This window comes from Sus scrofa, chromosome X (genome assembly GCF_054392235.1).
Source record: "Sus scrofa isolate SSC_HxYL_T2T_F1_AM1 chromosome X, Sscrofa_HxYL_maternal_Yorkshire_Landrace_v2.0, whole genome shotgun sequence".
Classification (NCBI taxonomy): Eukaryota; Metazoa; Chordata; class Mammalia; order Artiodactyla; family Suidae; genus Sus; species Sus scrofa.
Window position 1 is genome coordinate 22,130,675 of NC_139401.1, and position 19,761 is coordinate 22,150,435.

At 42.6% G+C, this 19,761-nt stretch overlaps 1 long non-coding RNA gene across 1 annotated transcript in view; it reads left to right on the forward strand.

The window, feature by feature from the left end:
* The first annotated feature begins 977 nt into the window (after positions 1–977).
* The window catches only part of LOC106506923 (uncharacterized), a 134,498-nt gene continuing 115,714 nt past the window's right edge, over positions 978–19,761 (forward strand). Inside the window, exons 1-7 of the long non-coding RNA XR_014835822.1 lie at positions 978–1,058; positions 4,348–4,408; positions 4,573–4,660; positions 5,088–5,134; positions 5,250–5,357; positions 8,681–8,853; positions 13,864–14,024. This is a non-coding gene — a long non-coding RNA (uncharacterized LOC106506923). The remainder of the gene's footprint in view (positions 1,059–4,347; positions 4,409–4,572; positions 4,661–5,087; positions 5,135–5,249; positions 5,358–8,680; positions 8,854–13,863; positions 14,025–19,761) is intronic.

Below are 19,761 nucleotides of genomic sequence, written 5' to 3' on the forward strand. Positions count from 1 at the left end.
TGCCATGGGTGCGGTCTTAAAAAGACCGAAAAAAAAAAAAAAAAAAAAACCCACACAAAAAACCCAAAACAAACAAAACATGTTTTTCCCCTCCTCTTTCTACAGCTGCCCCTCCAACATATGGAAGTTCCTGGGCCAGGGGTTGAATTGGAGCTGCAGCTGGCGGCCTACACCACAGCCACAGCAATGCAGGATCCCAGCCACATCTTCAACCTATGCTGCAAGCTTGTGGCAGTGCTGGATCCTTAACCCAATGATCTAGGCCAGGGATTGAACCTGCATCCTCACGGACACTATGTTGGGTTCTTAACACACTGAGCCACAATGTGAACTCCTAAAACATTGCAATTGAATCTGAATAGTCATCTTAAACTTTTGAGCCATTTGATTTGCCCTGAGAGAATTAAAAATGTGTTTTAATAACTCACAGTGTTATAATTAAAGTACTGTATTCCTTTGGGTCACAATTCTTGACACAGTGTGGGTATTCATTAACATTATTTTCATTAGAAAAAAATCTCAGTGAAATTATTCATCTGTTTTGGGGAAAAATATAGCCAAGACATCTGTAGCTTTTTCTTCAACTTGATAACTATGAAAATAGAGGAGAATGTCTTTCCACACCAGGAGTCCCCAATTCCCCTGAATCTGCAGTATTCTAGCACAAAGGATGGAATACAAAGGGAGAATTTGAAACTGTCAAAATGTAAATGACACATTTAAGGTACATTCATCTGGCACAGTAACACCTAAAAAATTTTTTTTTATCACCCTGCACTTATTCGGTTTCCATCATTATCAAAATGTGACATTTTAATATAGGATTTTATGATTCAGAGTTTTTGCCCATTTATAGACATCTATCTTGATACTGTACAATAAAACTCTCTCATCTTTTCATGGACTAGATTTGAAGCTTAGGTTAAGTTCCTATTAAGATCACCCTTCCCCTGGCTGCAAGGGGCTGATGGCAGGACCAGGATGGAAGAGCAGCCGAGTGTACCGAGGATTCTCCCTCCACTTGCCATCCTGCTGGTGACTTTCCAAAGAAGGCGGCTGTGAGTAGGACTGATCGATCTTCCATCTCCTCCTCAGGACCAAGCCCATGATGTCCTACATCCCCCAGTCACCACCAGTAGCTAGTCTTCCAGTCCCTCTGACAGTCCAGACCTTCACCCCCAGGGCCTTGTTAGTTTCCTACACAGCTCAGCTTCCTGCAGCCTCTTGCCTCCTCAAGCCCTTTCACTCTGCCCCTTGAGGAGGCAAAAATCACACCTGGCTGAGAGAGAACCACTGGGTAACTGATCTCAAGACCCGGCTCTTCCCGCAGCTCTCCTCCCTCACCCATCTTACTTCTGGGCCGGCTGAGATGCTATCTTTTTGCATCCCCTCCACCTCAAACAGTAAGCTCCTTTGAAGCACATGCCACCGAGTACTAGCCTTGCATTCTATTGCTGTCCTTTTGTGGCATCTGCTGACATCCTGGTCGACTCCTGGCTTTTGCTGGGGGTTTTAGCCTATGGCCCTCTCCTCCCCTCCCTGTCCACTACTACTCCAGGGATTAGTCTCCCACAGCTTTGACATTCAGGGAGATCTTCTACTCAAACATCTGGCCTTTAAGTTAATTTGATCCTCCAAACACAGGTTAAACCCAAATCTCTGCCCATTTTACTTCTGAGGAGCTGAATGTTGCAGGAGAAAAAAAACATACAACGCTCCTCCTGCTGGCCTCCCCTGACAATCAGTGACTCTAAATTTAACATTTATTCCCTTCTCCCTTTGCTCTCCCTTTCTCTAAGACAACTATGTCATTCCTTCGCCTCTCCTCAAAACCTTTTTCTACTGCCTGCTGTCACATCGCACTGTTCTTGGAGTTCCCACTGTTTTGCAGTGGATTAAGGATCCTGTGTTGTCTCTGCAGCAGCTCAGGTCACTGCTGAGGTGCGGGTTCCACCCCCAGCCCAGCGCAGTGGATTAATGACCCAGCATTGCTGCAGCTGTGGCGTAGATTGCAGCTGTTTCTGGGATTCAGTTTCTGGCCTGGGAACTTCCATATGCTGTGGGTGCAGCGCAAAAAAAAAAAAAAAACAAAAAAAAACAAACCCAAAACCAAACAACAACAACAATAAAAACTCACTCTTCTTAATGATCTTGTTTCTTAATTCAGCAATCAAATGGAAGCACTGCCTCATCCTACTACCACTAACTGGACTCACTTACTTGCATGTACCTAGGACCCTGTATTTCCGCCCGCCCAGCCCCTGCCCCCCCCCCGCCCCGCTCTCCTGTCACAATTAGTCTGTTACTGCTCAACTTGTCCCCTGTGCAACCCCTCCATCCCTTTTCAACTCCCTGAGGACTTTGGTCCGTCACTTATTTCCCTCTTTCTTGTGCACCATAATTTCTCCCCTCTCTGCCATTGATATACGAACATGCTCATATTTTCCATCTAAACAAACAACCACAGCATGACCTCTAAGTATTGTCATGGCCCAGTCCTCTGCTATCTCCTCTCTTCTCCCCCACTCCCACTTCTCTCTCTCCCCCCTTCCTCTCTTTGCCTTCTCTTTCAGTATTTATTCTCTAAATGGCCTCAACCAGTACCATGACTTTATATGCCACCTCTGTACTCATGATTCTGATTTATACCTCTACCTCTCACTTAGCCTCAGATGAATTCATCCTGCTGCTTATGTATATATTTACTTGCATGTCTCACCTGCATCTCCAACTTACCTTGTCCAAAGATGAACTTCTAGTGATCCTCTAAAGCCTTTACTTTTCCAGTGTTCACCCTTCCTATAAATCTTAAAAGTACTCTGGCGGTATATCCAGAAATCATGTTAATTTCCTTCTCCCCCTGCCCCCAACTTCCTCATCCAGTCTCATCAGCTCTACTTTCAAAATAGATCACAAATCTTGTTACCGAACGCAGGTCCCACTGCTTGCCTCTCAAAAATCAATACAGAGAGAGAGAGAGAGAGAGAGAGAGAGAGAGAGAGAGAGAGAGAGAGAGAGAGAAATGTTGGTACAAAGGAAAGTTGCTTTTGATCAGAATGGTAGCAGTCTGGGGGAACACTGCACTCAGCCCCCCGCCCCCCCCCATGCAAACCTTTTCTAAAAGTTCTGTTTGGCCATGGAAGATTTTAAAGGGAAAAAGGGAAGTCATCTCAGTGAATCATTGAGATGGGGGATCAGAGTCGTCAATGTTTCCCACTGTGTGCAGGCTTGTGTGGAGGCTTGTCGACTTTTTGTGATCTTTCTTTAGAAGCTATCTTGTTCACACTCTTTGTTCGAGAGATTATTGAAGGGGAAGCTGGGGAAGAGAACTGGTCATCTGTTAATTACTTATTCTTCATTTCTACTTTTTTTGATCTATGGAAAGAACCAACAGATTAGGCAAGGGATCGTGTGATCAAAAAATGTGAAAGGCGTGCTAGGGCAGGCGATGAGTAGAGCGGCAGGGTGCCTGGTTTAAAGTTGGTGACAAGTCTAAAGTGTGCCTCCTACAGAGAGTGCTTTCCTGCTGAAAGTGGCTCACAACCTTCCCCTCTCCTTTATTCCACATGATCCCCCACCCAGTCTAAGCCACCATCAACTTCTAGGCTCTCAATCACAGTAAGTCTCCAAGCTAGGGTCTCTGCTTCTACTTTTACTTGCCCAGAGAATCTTCTTCACACATCGGACAGGGTCAACTTATAAATCAGATTTTGACACTTCCCTGTTTGCAATCCTTCAATGGATTTCCACCACATGTGGAATAAAAGTCCATGTCCTACCATGTCCTGAGGAAATCTGGACCCTACTTAATTTATTTCTTATCAGGTTCCTCCTCCCTCACTTTGATCTGGTCACCCTGGCCTCCCTGCTGTTTAGCAAATACACTGGGTTCATGTCCGCTTCTGGGTTGCTGCCCTTGCTGTTTCCTCCTCATCTGAGATCTTTGCATGCTTGTTTTCCTCACTGGGCAGTGTGGCCATATCACAGATGGAAGCGAGCATGGCATTAATTGCTATGCAAGTCAAAAAAATGTGTGTGTTTATTAGACTTGCCTTCCTGACACCCTATGTTAAATCATCAGGGTAACTTGCAAAACAACTGGGAAACTGCTATAGCCATTGCTTGGATTTTATTATTCAGGTGGCTGCCACCTGATCCTGAATCCGAAAGAACCCTAAAGCATCTGATCTTGGACCACTTTGAGAATTTTGCCTGTGCCCATGTGACCTAGATCAAGAAATGATCAGTCCTCAAAGAGACTTGATAGTCCTTTTGGTAACCAGTCACATCGTGCCTTTTAGAATCCTGCCTTATTTGACCAAAACCTCCTCTTTTGACCCTATTCAGCCCTTCTGCTTAGGGAGACTCAGTGAACTCACTTTGGGATGACACCATTTCCCCTTGCCTGGTGAGTAATAAACTCGGCTTTGATCTTTCAGCTCTGCTGGTCTGGTAATTTCAATGTGACAGTCCTTTAATGATTTAATTTTCTTCCCCTGCACTGTTTTAGGCCTTTTTTTCTCTAACATTTCTGAAGCTCTGGTACTTAACATTCGTCTCTTTGTTTTCCAGAACCCCTTGTGGGAACAGAGTGTATTCCTTTCCAGGAGACGAAGGATTCTGCTGCCCTGGATTAGGGACAACCACGTGACTAATTTAGGTCGCTTTTTCTTCTGAGAAATTATTATGCAAAAATCCATTCCTAAAACTCCATTGTATCTGAATCCTTTTCAGGCACAACCCGAACTAACCCCCCCAAAACCAAACCGAACCCCTAAACTTTAATTACTCTAGGTATTTATTTTGGTTCCTCTCTGTGGGTGAGATTTACCTTAATTAGAGTATAATGAAGCCTCCCCTTTCAAACAAATCTATTCCTTTGTTTGCGCTCGTTTGAGTAAACCGAATGCACCATATGTGAGTAGCAAAAGGGAGGCATTGAAAATGGCTTCTACAAACCAGACCCCCAGACCTCACCTTCCCAGCCCTTCCTAAGACGCTTGCAGCTTTACCCACTGGAGATGTGTGAAGGGAGGCCTGTGGGTTTTTTATTTTATTTTTTTGTCTTGTTGTTTTCCTACCTGCAGAAGAAACACATTTTCTCAGAAAACATTTCCCACTCTGCGGCTTTCTGGTTAGTATTCAGGCCACCACCTCTGTTATCAGACGGTGGCAACAAAGCTTTTCCGCCTGAATCTTCTGCGAGGTGGCGGGGGAATGGATTGCACAGTAATGAGCTGTTTTTGCAGGCTTCCTTCGGGAGCCTTTTCTTCTATCCCTTGGCAAGAGGAACTAATTCAAAACAGCAACCCAACCCTTGGGCATCGAAAATTCACTGAAATTCAGCTGACTTGACAGTAAGAGGGTCTCCCTGAAAATCCGTGCTGTAAATCAGAGCTTCGTTCTTCAAGGGGAGGGGTGGCTAGAGGTTTTCTGGAACCGTATAGAAGTCTTTTATCCCTATCGCTGTTTTTGAGCCAACTGAAGATGGTAGGGAGCCTAATGGGAGCGGCTTTTCCTTCCTGATGTTGCTGTTTCATCCTCTAAACAATGTGAACCCAGAGTCTCAGAGCGTTTTTCCCCCAGGGGCCATCCTGGGCTGCTGGGCTCCGAAGGAGCTTGTCCGAGGAGACTTCAGCTTCCCGAGGGCAGGGTCAAGGGACTTCTCTCTTTATACCTTCAGCGGCTAACACAGCGCCTGACACTCCGAGGCCCCTCAGTGTGTGTTCGGTGGCTGCCCAGGGAACAGCGGCCAGGCTCGCAGTGGCTGCCTGCTTCCCCATCCTGAGCCATCGTCACCTGTCTCCTTTCAGCGGGTGTCCTGGGTTCCTGCGGTCCTTATCCTGCATGTGCTTGCATTTCTTCTGACTCCAGCCTCTGAATTTTGTCTCCTGTGTTCAGCTATTAGTTCTCCTTTCCACCCGGTCTCTTTCTCCTCAGAGCACAGTGATTCTGCATCTCTAGAGACTTCTCCTCCTCCACCCTGAGACACTTGCTGAAGACAAGGACACACACAGACACACATAGATACACACATTCACACAGACACACAGAGACACAGACACACAGACACACATAGACATACACAGACACACTGATACACACATTCACACAGACACACAGAGATACACACAGACACAGAGACATGCATAGACAGACACACACAGACATACTCACAGACACACAGAGACACCAATAGGCAGATACACACTTTCACACATAGATATACACAAAAACATAGAGACAAGCACATAGACACACACAGACACCCATAGACACAGATACTCGTAGACAGATATACACTTTCACACAGACACAAAAGAGACACACACAGAGAAACACAGAGAGACACAGTCACAGACGCACCCCCTACGGCTGTCTCCCCAGATGCCCTGTCTTTAGTAGCTTCCCATGTCTCCCTTCACTCTCGAGGGTCTCATTTTTTCAGTGCAGACTGACCCTCAGTAATCCCAGCTTCTGCCCTGACTTCTGAATTTTCTTATCCTCCATTTCTGCTTCTTTGGTGGGTTTCACCCCTTTACCCTCTGGCACTCCCTGTTATTTAATCTTGATTTAATTAACTTCCCCTATATCTTCATTTGCTGCCGGTTGGAATTGGAAAGGAGTGGTCTTTATGTTTCTGCCTGACATTGTTAACAAGTGACACAGCCCAGCAGAGGTAGTTTCAGGGTATTATGGTAGCTGTTATATATATTCCTTGTGAGTGTGTGGGATAATTATGAAGAGGAGAAAGCTGGATAAAGCCATAATGTTTTGTTTCATTTAAAGCAGTGATTCTCCACCAGGGGCAATTTTGTTGCCAAGGGGACATTTGGCAATGTCTGGAGACATTTTTAGTTGTCACAACTGGAGGTGGGGGAGGAAAGGTGCTACTGGCATCTGGTGGGTAGCAGAAAGAGAGGTGACAGATCTGCTTGCCCAGAGTTGTCATTCCTAACACCCTGCCTTGAATGGCACAGAACCCAGTCAAGTCGGGGTGTCCCCTCTACAAGGACAGGAAGGTGCATTGGCCATGCTGTGTGGCTGGTAGGGACCCTTGACAGAGCATTTGAGCCCCGTTGATCTGATTCCTGTCCTAGGTCAGGCAGTTCACGTGTATTTCTTTTTGACCAAAAGCAGTGAGCGAGTGGAAAGAGAAGACCGCAGGGCGGGGGTGGGGGGGGAAACCCCCTGCTTCAGCTCCCAAGGGATCAGCCCCTGAAGAGCTGTGTGACCTTTGCAAAGTCACTTCTCTTCTAGCCTTTTGCTCTGAAGAATCAGAAGGTGGATTAAAAAAAAAAAAATTGGAAGGCCATTCCTGCTCCAACCAAACCAGGATTCCATGAACCAAGGGGTGTTCAGTTGACACCATGGAGATTAAAACCAAGTGTGGGGTACTCTCCAGCCAGTGGGGATACCTAGTGATAAGGGGCCATGGGACACAAGTGACAAGATTAGGTCGTAAGGACCCAGGGTGTCAGGAGACAGGGTAGAGGAGGCCCTGGGAAAGAAGGGAGACGAATGTGTAAGCCAGGCTTTCTCAACCTCGGCACTAGGGATATCTTGGCTCCCACAATCCTTTGCTGTGGGGACTGGGTGCCATGCCATGCAGGGCAGGGCGTTAGGAATGACAGGTTTAGGTAAGCAGATCCATCACCCCTCTTCCTGCTACTCTGTGTAGCCAACGGGTCAAGAAGTGCCTGAATCTGGAGATGGACAAGAGCACAAACACAAACTTTCTGCCACCAGGAGCCCCAATGTGAGACAATTACAAGGCAGTTTGGGCAACTTCCACATCTTACTTCCCTCCCTCCCCTCTCCCCAAACAACCATATTATATCAGTGAGGGAAAGGACTTTGGGGTGGGAGGGAGAACAATGGGCCAATGTTTTTCCAAGTGAGGTTCTTTGACCTACAAGCCTCAGAATGGCTTGGGCGTGGATGTGGGCAGTTGGGGTGGGGTGTAAAAATGCATATTCCTCCACCTACCTTTACCACCTCGGAAGGGTGGGGCCTAACACTGAATTTTTTAACAAGTTCCCAGGGGATCCTTCTGCAGTTGGAAGTTTAAGAACCACTGGCCCAGACATTTGAAAACTTAGGCTCCCCTGCCCCCGCCACCAAACAATCTCAAAAAGTCAGAAACTTATAGGCAATGTACGAATCTCAGAGAGAAAATCTACTACTAAAAAAATGACGATGAAAAACAAATACCTCTCTTCTTGATGACATCTCATGGCCATAAGGCGACTGTGTTTTCTTGGGGCTTTGAAGATGTAAGGGCCACATCTGGGCATGCATACAACCCACCAGGGAGGGATCAGGCTTTGCTCCTGTTCAGAGCTTTGAAATGGCTGGCCCTGACCTGCTTCTGCTCTCCTGGCACCTCTTGGATCCCCTCTTAGGTGGCCTCTTCAAGAGCCCTTTCTTTGAGGGTTACTTTTTACCCAGCTCTCCAAGGGTGCTCAAGGTGCTGGCTCATTGATCCACCTTGAACAATTACCAATACGTTTTAATTAAGAGGATGTACAGGTCATGGACACAGCCCTCATTTTCACAGTGATGCTATTTTTTGGCTCTCGCCCAAGCATGAATGGTTTTCCAGGGGTGGTGATACTTCATCTACACAACTAGCACAGGTACTGGGTTGGTGTCTCTGATTATCATTTGTATTTTTCAGGACCAAGCTTGGATGCAGCTCTCCTTTCTGTCTTCCCCAAACCCTTAGTACTTTGCAGAGCGAAGCTGCTTGCTATCTCACTGCTCTGCTGTCCATGAAGCACAGTGGTTCCCTGAGCGTGGACCCTATTCTGTTTTCCTTCTGAAAGAGTTGAAGGGATCATTCTAAGTGAAGTAAGTCAGAGAAAGACAAATAACCATGTGATCTCACTGATATGTGGAATATAAAATATGACACAAATGAACTTATCTATGAAATAGAAACAGACTCACAGGCATAGAAAACAGACTTTTGCTCGCCAAGGGGGAGGGAGGGTGGCAGTTTGGGATTAGCAGATGCAAACCGTTATATATAGAATGGGTAAAGTGCAATGCCCTACTGTATAGCACGGGGAACTGTATTCCATATCCTGTGATAAAATTATCCATCCTGTAATGGAAAAGAATATACATATACATATATAATGGAATTGTTTTGCTCTACAGCAGAAATGAACACAACATTGTAAATCATCTATACTTCAATAAAACAAAAAAATTTAAAGAGAGGAAGGAAAAACCCAGAAAAAAAGAGAAAAAGAACACATATTCCTCTCTTTTGTGTCAACAAACTGCATAATTATCTGACCTTAGTTGAGTGTCACCTTAGTTTTTTATTTTCAAGTGAGGAGAAAAGGAGGGGTCACAGTACCCAAGTTAGTTTTATGAACTCCCCAGCAGCCCCCAAAACAAATGTCAACATTTTGAGACCCATCAGACCCATTAGATACCCACTTATTCACTGCTTCTCACATACCCCAGGGCCTTTGCATTTGCTGTTCTTTCTACCATATATATGATATTCATCTGGATAACCACCTGGCTAGCCAGGTTCCCTTGCTTCCTTCGGCTCTCTGCCTAAAGTTCTCCTTTTCAAGGAAGCCTTCCCTGACTATCCACTCTAAAATGGATGCTCACTTCCACCCCTCTTCTCTGCTCCCTCTTCTCCTGTTCTTGCTTCAGTTCTTCCCACACCACTCATCTCTCTCTGATGAGTTCTGTACAGAGTAGCTGTTTGGTTTTTGTGCATGCATCTGCCTCCAGCAAAATGTAAACTCCATGAGGGCAGGACCTTGTTTTTTTGGTTCACTGCTGTAGCCTCAGCATGTACAATAGTGCCTGAGATAGCAGGCTCTCAACCAAAACTGGATGTGTGAATGAGTGAATGGATATAGAAATAAGGCCCTAAACACTATCTTCTTTTTATATAAACTTTCTCCAGAATGGACATGCATATAAGGAGAGATGCCACGACTTAAAGTGGTCTGAAAAAAGATGGACCTCTGACCTACGTCTATGTCTGTGAAGGTGGTTTTACTTCATTAGCAACTGCTGTTTCCAGAAACCGTAGGAAATGTTTGCAAAAAAAAAAAAACCAATTAATAATCTCTTCACTTTCATTAGTAGAAACATTTGTATCTAGTATGCATAACAGAAACTCTCTATTTCTGCCTACTGAATTAATATTTGAATCTTGGTATTCACCTTAAAACTCCAGACTTTCACAAAGAATATTGGGCAAGGGATACAACTAAATGCAGGTGTCCCTTGGAGTTTCCACTGTGGCGCAGTGGTAACGAATTCAACTATTATCCATGAGGATGTGGATTCAATCCCTGGCCTTGCTCAGTGGATTAAGGATCCGGCTCAGTGGATTAAGGTCACAGATGCTGCTTAGATCCTGTGTTTCTGTGGCTGTGGTGTAGGCTGGCAGCTGTAGCTCTGATTATACCCCTAGCCTGGGAACCTCCATCTGCTGTGGGTGTGACCCTAAAAAAGCAAAAAAAAAAAAAAAAAAAAAAAAGATTGCATATGTAATATCTATCTATCTATCATCTATCTATCATCTATCTATATCTGTCTGTCTATCTATATCTATCTATCTATCTATCTATCTATCTATCTATCTATCTATCTATCCATCTATCTAATCTCCTCACCATCGCTACCACATGCACACACTAATGTAAGAAAGAGGAGGGGAAAAATTTGTACCATGTTTTTTTTTGTTATGCTCAACCCATTGTCTCTCTTAAGACTTTGGATAACTGAAATGTATGATAATAGTAGTAACTATTCTTGCCAGTACGCTATAATGACCCATTTATAATATTTCCCAGTCTTGCCATCTTCTTGGATTGTCTAAAGCCAGTAGTTCTGAAAGCTATCAGATCATTAGAACTGCCTGAGGAGTTAAGCCTGAGTCTCTCCACCTTGGTACTGATTATAGCTGAGGCCAGATCATTCTCTGTTGGGGAGGCCATCCTGTGTGCTGTAGGATGTTGAGCAGCCTCCCTGGCCTTGAGCCACTAATCCACTAGTTACTAGTAGCACCCTACCATCCCTAGTTATGACAGCCAAAATCGTCTCCAGATGTTGCCACATGTGCCCTGGGGGCAAAATCATTCTCTGCACACACCCCACCCCCCGCCATTGAGAGCCACTGAGTTAAAGCAACAAGACAGATGCCAGGGATTCTGATTCAGCAGGAGCCTGGGTAGGTGTTCTTTGAAGAAGTTACCCCAGGTAAGTCTGCCAGAGTTTCCAAGTTGAGTTTCCAGAGTTGAGAAGTACCACCCAATTTATTCTCCCTGGTGATGACTACTTGTTTCTCATTCTGAGTCCTGGCGAGGATCCAGTGTTCAACTAGCTGAAAGTGGAGTGTCAGAAAAATATATGATATGCTTGGGGAAAAATAGAGGGAAAGACATTATCGCCATTTCTTTTCCTCTTTCTCCTCTCTCTGAGGTGAGAGACATTGACTCTGATGAAAGCCAATTGTCAAAATTGGAAGCAGTCTCAGCCTCACCCAGGAGATGAAGAGAGAAATGGGAAGAACATGCTTTTATCAGTCCATGGGCACCTGGGCACTCTGACCGATGCCAGGGGAAGCCCAGACCTTTTGCAGAGAAGGTGACACCAAGAACAAATGCTCTGGGTCGCAGCGATGGGTTTTCGTGTGGTCTCTGAGGAGGTGGACAGTCCACAGTGAGGACTCAAGGAGAGTGGCAACTCTGAAGATATGGTCTAGCATGAGGCCCTTTAGCCATTCATTTTGATATGGTTCTTTTTAAGCCTCCATCCCTTTCTTGTGAGTCTCTAAATCCTGACCCACCACATAATGGCCACTGGGTTTTCATCTCCGAAACTGGATGATCAGAGCCAGCATCATGGAGATGTAGGGCCCACATACATCCACATCATCCTTAGGTATAAGGCTTGTCATTACTTTCTCTCTCCCTCTCTTTTTTCTTATAAAAATGTGGGATGGTACTTAGTTATGTTGAAGTTGAACTCTATGAAATCTCTATTTTCATACATTAAAGATTTGTAGCGTATTTCCTACAGCTAGTCCCAATTTTTTCTGTAGATCTCCTCCTTCTTCCTACACCCTTCTCTGTCTGTCTCACTGTCTTTGCATGGCTCCCTTCTCTATTTTCTTGCCTTTGCAAGCACATGTGTATTATCCTGAATGCCAGCTGTGAAAGGCCATAGATATTACTGGGAAAAAATTAAGAAAAAGAGGTTTCAAATTTCATTAAGTGTTCATTTGAAAACTCACTGATGCACTTCATATATCTGGAGGAGGGGGAGGGTCCTGTGATCCAGCTGAAGCCATGGCTTGTGAAATTCTTCATCCTGCAGAATGGACCAGTTCTGAGGAGAATGTGAATTTGTTTGGGTTACCTTTCCTGCATGTGAATGGTGTTGCTTTTTTCTTTATTTGGGCTTTTAGATTCAAGGGTACTTTTCTGGATGTGGGGATGTCATTTTAGAGAAATAAGAGTCGTGACCTTAAGAGCAGAAATCTCCACATTTGTACTGACCAATAAAGCAGACCTGGATGGATGATCTTTGTCATTTCGTTCCACTGATGATCCATGTGCTTGGCATCTAGTTTCCCGTCAAAGTTTGCCTTCTGAATGATCACTCTGGCCCTTGCAGCATCTTTGCAAGCTTCTAATAAGGGGATCTTGTTGACTGTCCTTACCCTGCTTGCCAACCTCACTTTTGTTTCCCGGATCGCAAATGGAATCTGTCACCTCCTCATGGATAATACACCCCAAAGTCATAACACCTTTGTTCCTCTGTGCATACCATGCTTTCTTTCTCTTTAATTTTTAAAGATGCAACAGTTTTGAGCATATAAAAAGGCTCTAGGAAAGGAGCCATTTGAAAAGAGAGGTCAAACAGAAGTATGGGAGTTAAGATGGTTCTTAAGACGGTGAAAGGAAATATGGTCCAGTTTTGATACCTTTAGATATGATGTGTGACAAGCACAAAGAAGAGCAGAGATATTACAGTTGCATTTTCTTCTTGTCAGAATCTTTTGGGATTATGAGGATTATAGTCAGAATAGCAGTTTTGAGAAGGCTGCAATGTTTTGGAGTCATCTTTCCTTCTTGAATGTCATACTATGGAATCATGTCAGTCTTTTACTCAAATCTTATTAGGGTCAATACATTCAAACCAGTAGTTATTTATTTAGCACATTCTTCATGTTCAGTATGTAGCAGGTGGTGTGGGGTTTGCTATACTTATATATGGTGAAGTGCTAAAGACAGGTCACCAGTTCCTTGTACAAGACATTTAGAGCTAGAGCTTCAGGTTTCAGACATTTCTCCTCATTCTAGAAAGGTAGTATGGTTTGTAGCCTGTATAATACCAAATGATTCTTATGGGTAGGGCCACAGCACCCAATAACCAAACTATATGTATACTAAAATAGATATAAAATAAGAACAAGATGTAATAAATGAACTGTTATTAGACCAAGTTTGTTGCCAAATGAATTTAAACCAAGCCTAAGGGAAAAGGAAAAGTTCTTTTCTGAAATGTTTGGGTTTCAGAATTGTGGAAACAGACCCTGACCCTCTTTCAAGAGTATTGACTAATACAGGGAAAAGAAATGAATATTTATGGGATAGGTAGAAACTTTCCAAGTTTTTCAGCCATGGAATCAGAGATTCAAACTAAGGAGTAATGTGTTCAAATGCGGACAACTCAGCACTGTCCGCAAACTTGTAAGACATTGATTTCTTGTCCCCTCCCACACCTGCTGAATCAAAAACCTTTGGGTTGGGCCCCAAGTAATCTGTTTTAACAAGCCCTCCAAGTGATTTGGATTCATGTTCAAATTTTCAGAACAACTGACCCAGCAAGTACGTGACAAAGAGCCCGGATTCAAACTCAGGTGTTTCTGATTTCAAACTCCATGGTTCTTTGATGCTGTTATCCTCTCCCTCAAAGTAGAAAAAAACAAGAGATTGATGTGAGCTCAGATGGAAACAGCGACTTCAAAGAAGGTATGTTGAAACAGGCTTCACTTTAATCTAATAGATAAGAGCAAAATAATTTTGTAATGTACATCCCTAGCATATTAGTCTGTTCCTTAATTATGTCAGGAAGAAAAATAAACATTGGTAATCCCTGGTTTCATTTTTGCAATGTTAATATCTTGAAGATGGTACAATTTATTTCATAATTTCTTTAAGATCAAGGTAATAATTTAGCTTAATTATGAAAATTAAGAGTTAGGAGCTTTGTAAGGAAAAGAGGTTCTCAAATATTCCTTAGATGGTTACTGACCTCTTATTTGGTATCTCGGAAAAAAGCATGTTTTACTAAGTCGATACATCTTGCTTTTCTGCTTTCAGCATCATTCTTAATGTGCAAGCTGACAAACAATAAAAAAAATCCAGTTGAATACCATTAAAAGATCCCTTTGCAAGTAAATGAGTGTTATTTGTGTGGTCCCAGCTCTATTTAGAAGGCTCTACTTAAGAAGTTTGAATTTATAGGGTCAGTGTAGGGCACAGAGGAAAGGGAGAAATTGAAGACATGGGTCACATTTCTCCGGATTCACTGACAGATGGGATGACTAATTTCTGAAAGTGAACAGGTAGACGTTAATATGGATGTGCTTAGAATGAGACCTAGCAAAACACCAGTCTAATACGTCCTGAGGCTATGTCTTAATAACGCTGTGTCATATCGATCGCCTTCGGAAAGGGATACCATATTGGAAAAAAAATCATGATAGAAACAAAATGGCAAAAAAAATGCTACCAAACTCACACCACCTAAGAGTTCTCTTTTTACTGTTGTGAGTAAAGCTTTGATTTAAGGGATGAAATGGATATAATCCTGTATCTCCTAATGGCAATTAATCGTATCAATTTAGGATAGCTGTTCCAGTTACCTTTTGCTGCATAACAAATCACCCCAGGCCCGGGTAGCTTAATACAGTAACATCAATAATCACGCTCACAAATGTGCAATTTGGGAGTTCGCCTTGTGGCTCAGTGGTTAACGAATCTGACTAGGAACCATGAGGCTGCATGTTTGATCCCTGGCCTTGCTCAGTGGGTTAAGGATCCGGCGTTGCCGTGAGCTGTGTTGTAGGTTGCAGACGCGGCTCAGATCCTGCATTGCTGTGGCTGTGGTGTAGGCCGGCGGCTACAGCTCCGATTAGACCCCTAGCCTGGGAATCTCCATATGCCATGGGAGCAGCCCAAGAAATGGCAAAAAAAAAGACAAAAAAAAAATGCGCAATTTGGGAAGGGCTCAGTGGGGACAGCATATCTCTGTTCTACTCGGTGACTTGTGAGATAGCTTGAAGGCACTGGGCTAGAATTATCTGAAGGCATACTCACAGGTCATGCTGTTGGCTTAGCCATTAGCTGGGGCTCTCAGCTGAAACGTTTATACATGACTTCTTCATGGTGCCTGGGCTTCCTCACCAAATGGTGACTGAGTGCTCAGGCTGGGTATCTAGAGAGAGAGCCATGAAGAATCCGCACCACCTTTTATAACCCAGATACAGAAGTCATGCATTGTCTATTCTAGACATTGAAGTTGTAATAAAGTCCTGCCCAAGCTGGAGGGGAGGGTAAATGGACTGCACCTCTTTTTTTTTTTTAGCCATGCCCAGGCCAGGGATGAACTCTAGCTATAGCAGTGACAGTGCTGAATTCTTAACTGGTTGGCCACCAGGGAACTCCTGCACTGCACCTATTGATAAGGAAGTGGCTAGGTTCTGGAAGAGTAGGTGGGGCATTGTTGGAAAAGACAGTCACAGGAGCTAGAGAATTACACATCTGATTTTTTTTTTCTATTGTTGTTGTTGTTTTTTTCCCTTTTGGGCCCTCCCACAACATGTGGAAATACACTTGGCCAGGGATGCAATCCTAGCCACTGCAGTGATAATGCTGGATCTTTAACCTCCTGTGCCACAAGAGAACTCCTCTATTGTTTTTTAACTTATTACTGTGAAATAATTTCAGGCTTGCAGACAAATTACAAAAATAGTACAGAGTTCCCATGTACCCTTCACCCAATTTCCCCTCACATTACATCTTACAAAACTATAGAACAATTACGAAAATGAGAAATTAACATTGCTATAATACTATTATCTAAAGGATTTATTTGGGGGACTTCTTTGGTGGCCTAGTGGTTAAGGATCTGGTGGATTTTTTTTTTTTTTTTTTTTTTTTTTTTGCTTTTTAAGGCCGCACCCTTGGCATATGGAGGTTCCTAGACTAGGAGTCAAACTGGAGCTATAGCTGCTGGCCTGCACCACAGCCACAGCAATGCAGAACCCGAGCTGCATCTGCAGCCTACACCATAGGTCATGGCAACACCTGAAGGGATCTGGTGTTACCACTGCTGTGGCGTGGCTTCAATCTCTGGCCTGGGAACTTCCATATGCTGAGGGCATGGCTAACAAAAAAGAATTTATTTGAATTTCACCAATTTTTCCCCCAACAGCCTTTTTCTGTTACAGGATATGACACATAGTTCCACACTGCATTTAGTTGTTTCCTTGGTTGGCTGCAGTGTGACCTTTCCACAGTATTTTCTTGTCTTTTATGCCTTGACACTTTTGAAGAGTACTGGTTGGCCTTTTAAAAAAATTATTTTCTTGAAGTATAGTTGATTTATAATGCTGTATTAACTTTTGCTGTACAGCAAAGTGATTCAGTTATACATATATATTCTTTTTCATATTATTTTCCATTATGGTTTATTACGGGATACTTAATATAGCTTCCTGTGTCCTATATAGTAGGACCTTGTTGTTTATCCATTCTATATGTAATAATTTGCATCTGCTAACCCCAAGCTCACACTACATCCCTCCCACACCTCCTCTCCCCCTTGGTAACCACAAGTCTGTTCTCTATATCTGTGAGTCTGTTTCTGTTTCATAGATAGGTTCACTTGTGCCGTATTTTATATTCTACATATAGGTGATATCATATGACAGTGGTCTTTCTCTGATTTATTTCACTTAGAATGATAATTTCTAGTTGCATCCATGTTGCTACAAATGGCATTATTTCATTCTTTTTGTGGTTGCATAGTATTCTGTTGTATATATGTAGCACATCTTTATCTGTTCATCTGTTGAAAGACATGTAGGTTGTTGTTTCTATGTGTTGGCCGTTGTAAATATTGCTGCTATATGAGCACAGGCGTGCATGTATCTTATTGAATTATAGTTTTCTCTAGATATATGCCCCAGAGTGGGATTGCTAGATCATATGTTAATTCTATTTTTAGTTTTTTAAGGAACCTCTATACTGTTTTCCCATAGTGGCTGCACCAACTTACATTACTACCAACAGCGTAGGAGGGTTCTCTTTTCTCCACACCCTCTTCAGCATGTATTGTTTGTAGACTTTTTAATGATGGCCATTCTGACTGGTGTGAGGTGGTACCTCACTGTGATTTTGATTTGCATTTCTCTAATAATTAGTGATGTTGAGCATCTTTTCACATGCCTGTTGGCCATCTATATGTTTTCTTTGGATAAATGCCTGTTTAGATCTTCTGCTCAGTTTTTGATTGGGTTGGCTTCTTTTAGTTATTGAGTTCTATGAGCTGTTTGTATATTTTGTAAATTAAGCTCTTGCCAGTCACCTTGTTTGCAAATATTTATTCCAGTATAGAGATTGTCTTTTCATGTTATTTATGATTTTCTTTGCTGTGCAGAAGACCATTGTTTTTTAAATTTTATTTGTATTGCTTTGATAGATTAACCAATTTGTAGATTGTCCCTCAGTTTGGGTTTGTTTGATGTTTTCTCATGATTAGATTGAAGTTATGAATTCTTAGGACAGATGACACAAAGGCAATGTGCCCTTTCAGTAAAACATATGGGAGGGTTCCTGATGTTCACACGTATTACTGGTGATACTAATCTTGATCACTTGGCTAATCTGCCAAGTGGTATCTACTAGCATTCTTGATTATAAACTTACTATTGTTCTCTTTGTAACTACTAAATATTTTGGAGAAAATATTTACCAACTAGAAAAAATTTACCAACTAGAGTATAGGGCTTGTGTACTGCTCTTTTAGGACTTTAGTCTTACTGTTTTCCAGTGATTTAGGTCAGCTCTTTTTTCCTCACTACCTTCAGGGTGGTTATGTGATTCACCTGTAATACAGTTTAATTTATCATAGTCTTCCTTACATTTTCTCCCCCACATCTTATTTGAGTTTTTTTTTTTTAATTTACATGCAGTAAAATTCACTCTTTGTAGCATATAGTTCCATTGATTTTTAACAAACCTATACAGTCATGTAACCACAACCAAAGTCCCTTACAAAGCACTTCCGTTACTCCCCAAATCCCGTGTTGCTCACCCTTTAACCCCCCACAACCATGGCTCTGTTTACTATTCCTATAGTTTTTTCCCCCTAGGATATCATATAAATGGAACCATTCCATAAGTAGCCTTTCAGTTCTGGCTGCTATGAATCAGCAAAATGCATTTAAAATTAATACATGTTGTTGTATGGACCAATAATTCATTCCTTTTGATTGTTGAGTGGTATTCCATTTTATGAATGTACCATAGTTTGTTTATATGTTCATCAGTTGAAGGACATCTAGGCTTTCAAATTTTGGTAATTATGCATAAAGCTGCTATAAACATTCATGTATAGGTTTTCGTGTGGACACACATTTTCATTTCTTTCAGGTAGATATCTAGGAGTGTGTTGGCTGGTATATAGCATTGATGCATGTTTAATTTTATCAGAAACTGTCAAACTACCATCCAAACTGGCTCTACAAGTTTGCATTCCTACCAGCAATGTCTGAGAGTTCTGGTTGCTCTGCATCCTTGCCACTGCCTGGTTGGTTGGTGACTCCAACTCTTTGATGAGCTCAGAAAAAAGTCATAAATTTAAAGTTGTTTTGGCTATTTTTTTATTATCAGCATAAGAGCAACATTCCTTTTCACTCCCTACAACTAAGTGGGAGTCAGAAGTAGAAGAGCTTTGATTGTAAAGTTTAAAGAGGTAACATGAGTTTAACTGGGGAATTAACGTCAAAACAATATACTCGTTTTGGAATAAATAGAGCTTCACTGAATAGAAATATGATGTACTGAGAGGTAATGGAGATAAACACATCAATTTCTTGGAGTGGTCTCCTTCATATTTTCATGTCAAGTGACTGACTCCCTATTGGATGTTCCCAGGGAGCTCTCTGCCCTTACCTCTTTTACGCTGGTATCACAGTACTTCGCCTTTATTAAGTAATCACAGGTTGTATATCTGCATCTTATAGGGTCAGAGAGATTATGTAAATAGGCTAATCTTCCTGGATATGATACAGTAGAAAGAGTAGGTCAGGGACTAAACTAGGGAGTGCATACTCTGCTTTAACTTAATTCAAGTGAAAATACACATGTGCTTCTGTGTGTGTGTGCATGTGCGTGTGTGTGTATCTATCTCCCAACAAGTAAAATTGCTCAGAGCACCACTAGGGACAACAGTCAGGAGCTTATGATCCCTGATTCATTCTATATGGTTTGGCTGTTAATTCTTCAAGAAGTGGTCAGCACAGTGCCAGCAGCACTATGTAGTAGGGGTTCAACAGATCCTGAATGAATGACTTGAGTGTCGTAAATCTGGCAGTAAATCTAAAGCATCATTGATTATATTAAAATGGATTTTTCTTTCTAATACTTTGAGAATGTCAATAGCTTTTATAGATCTCATGGAACTTCTTCCCCATCATGG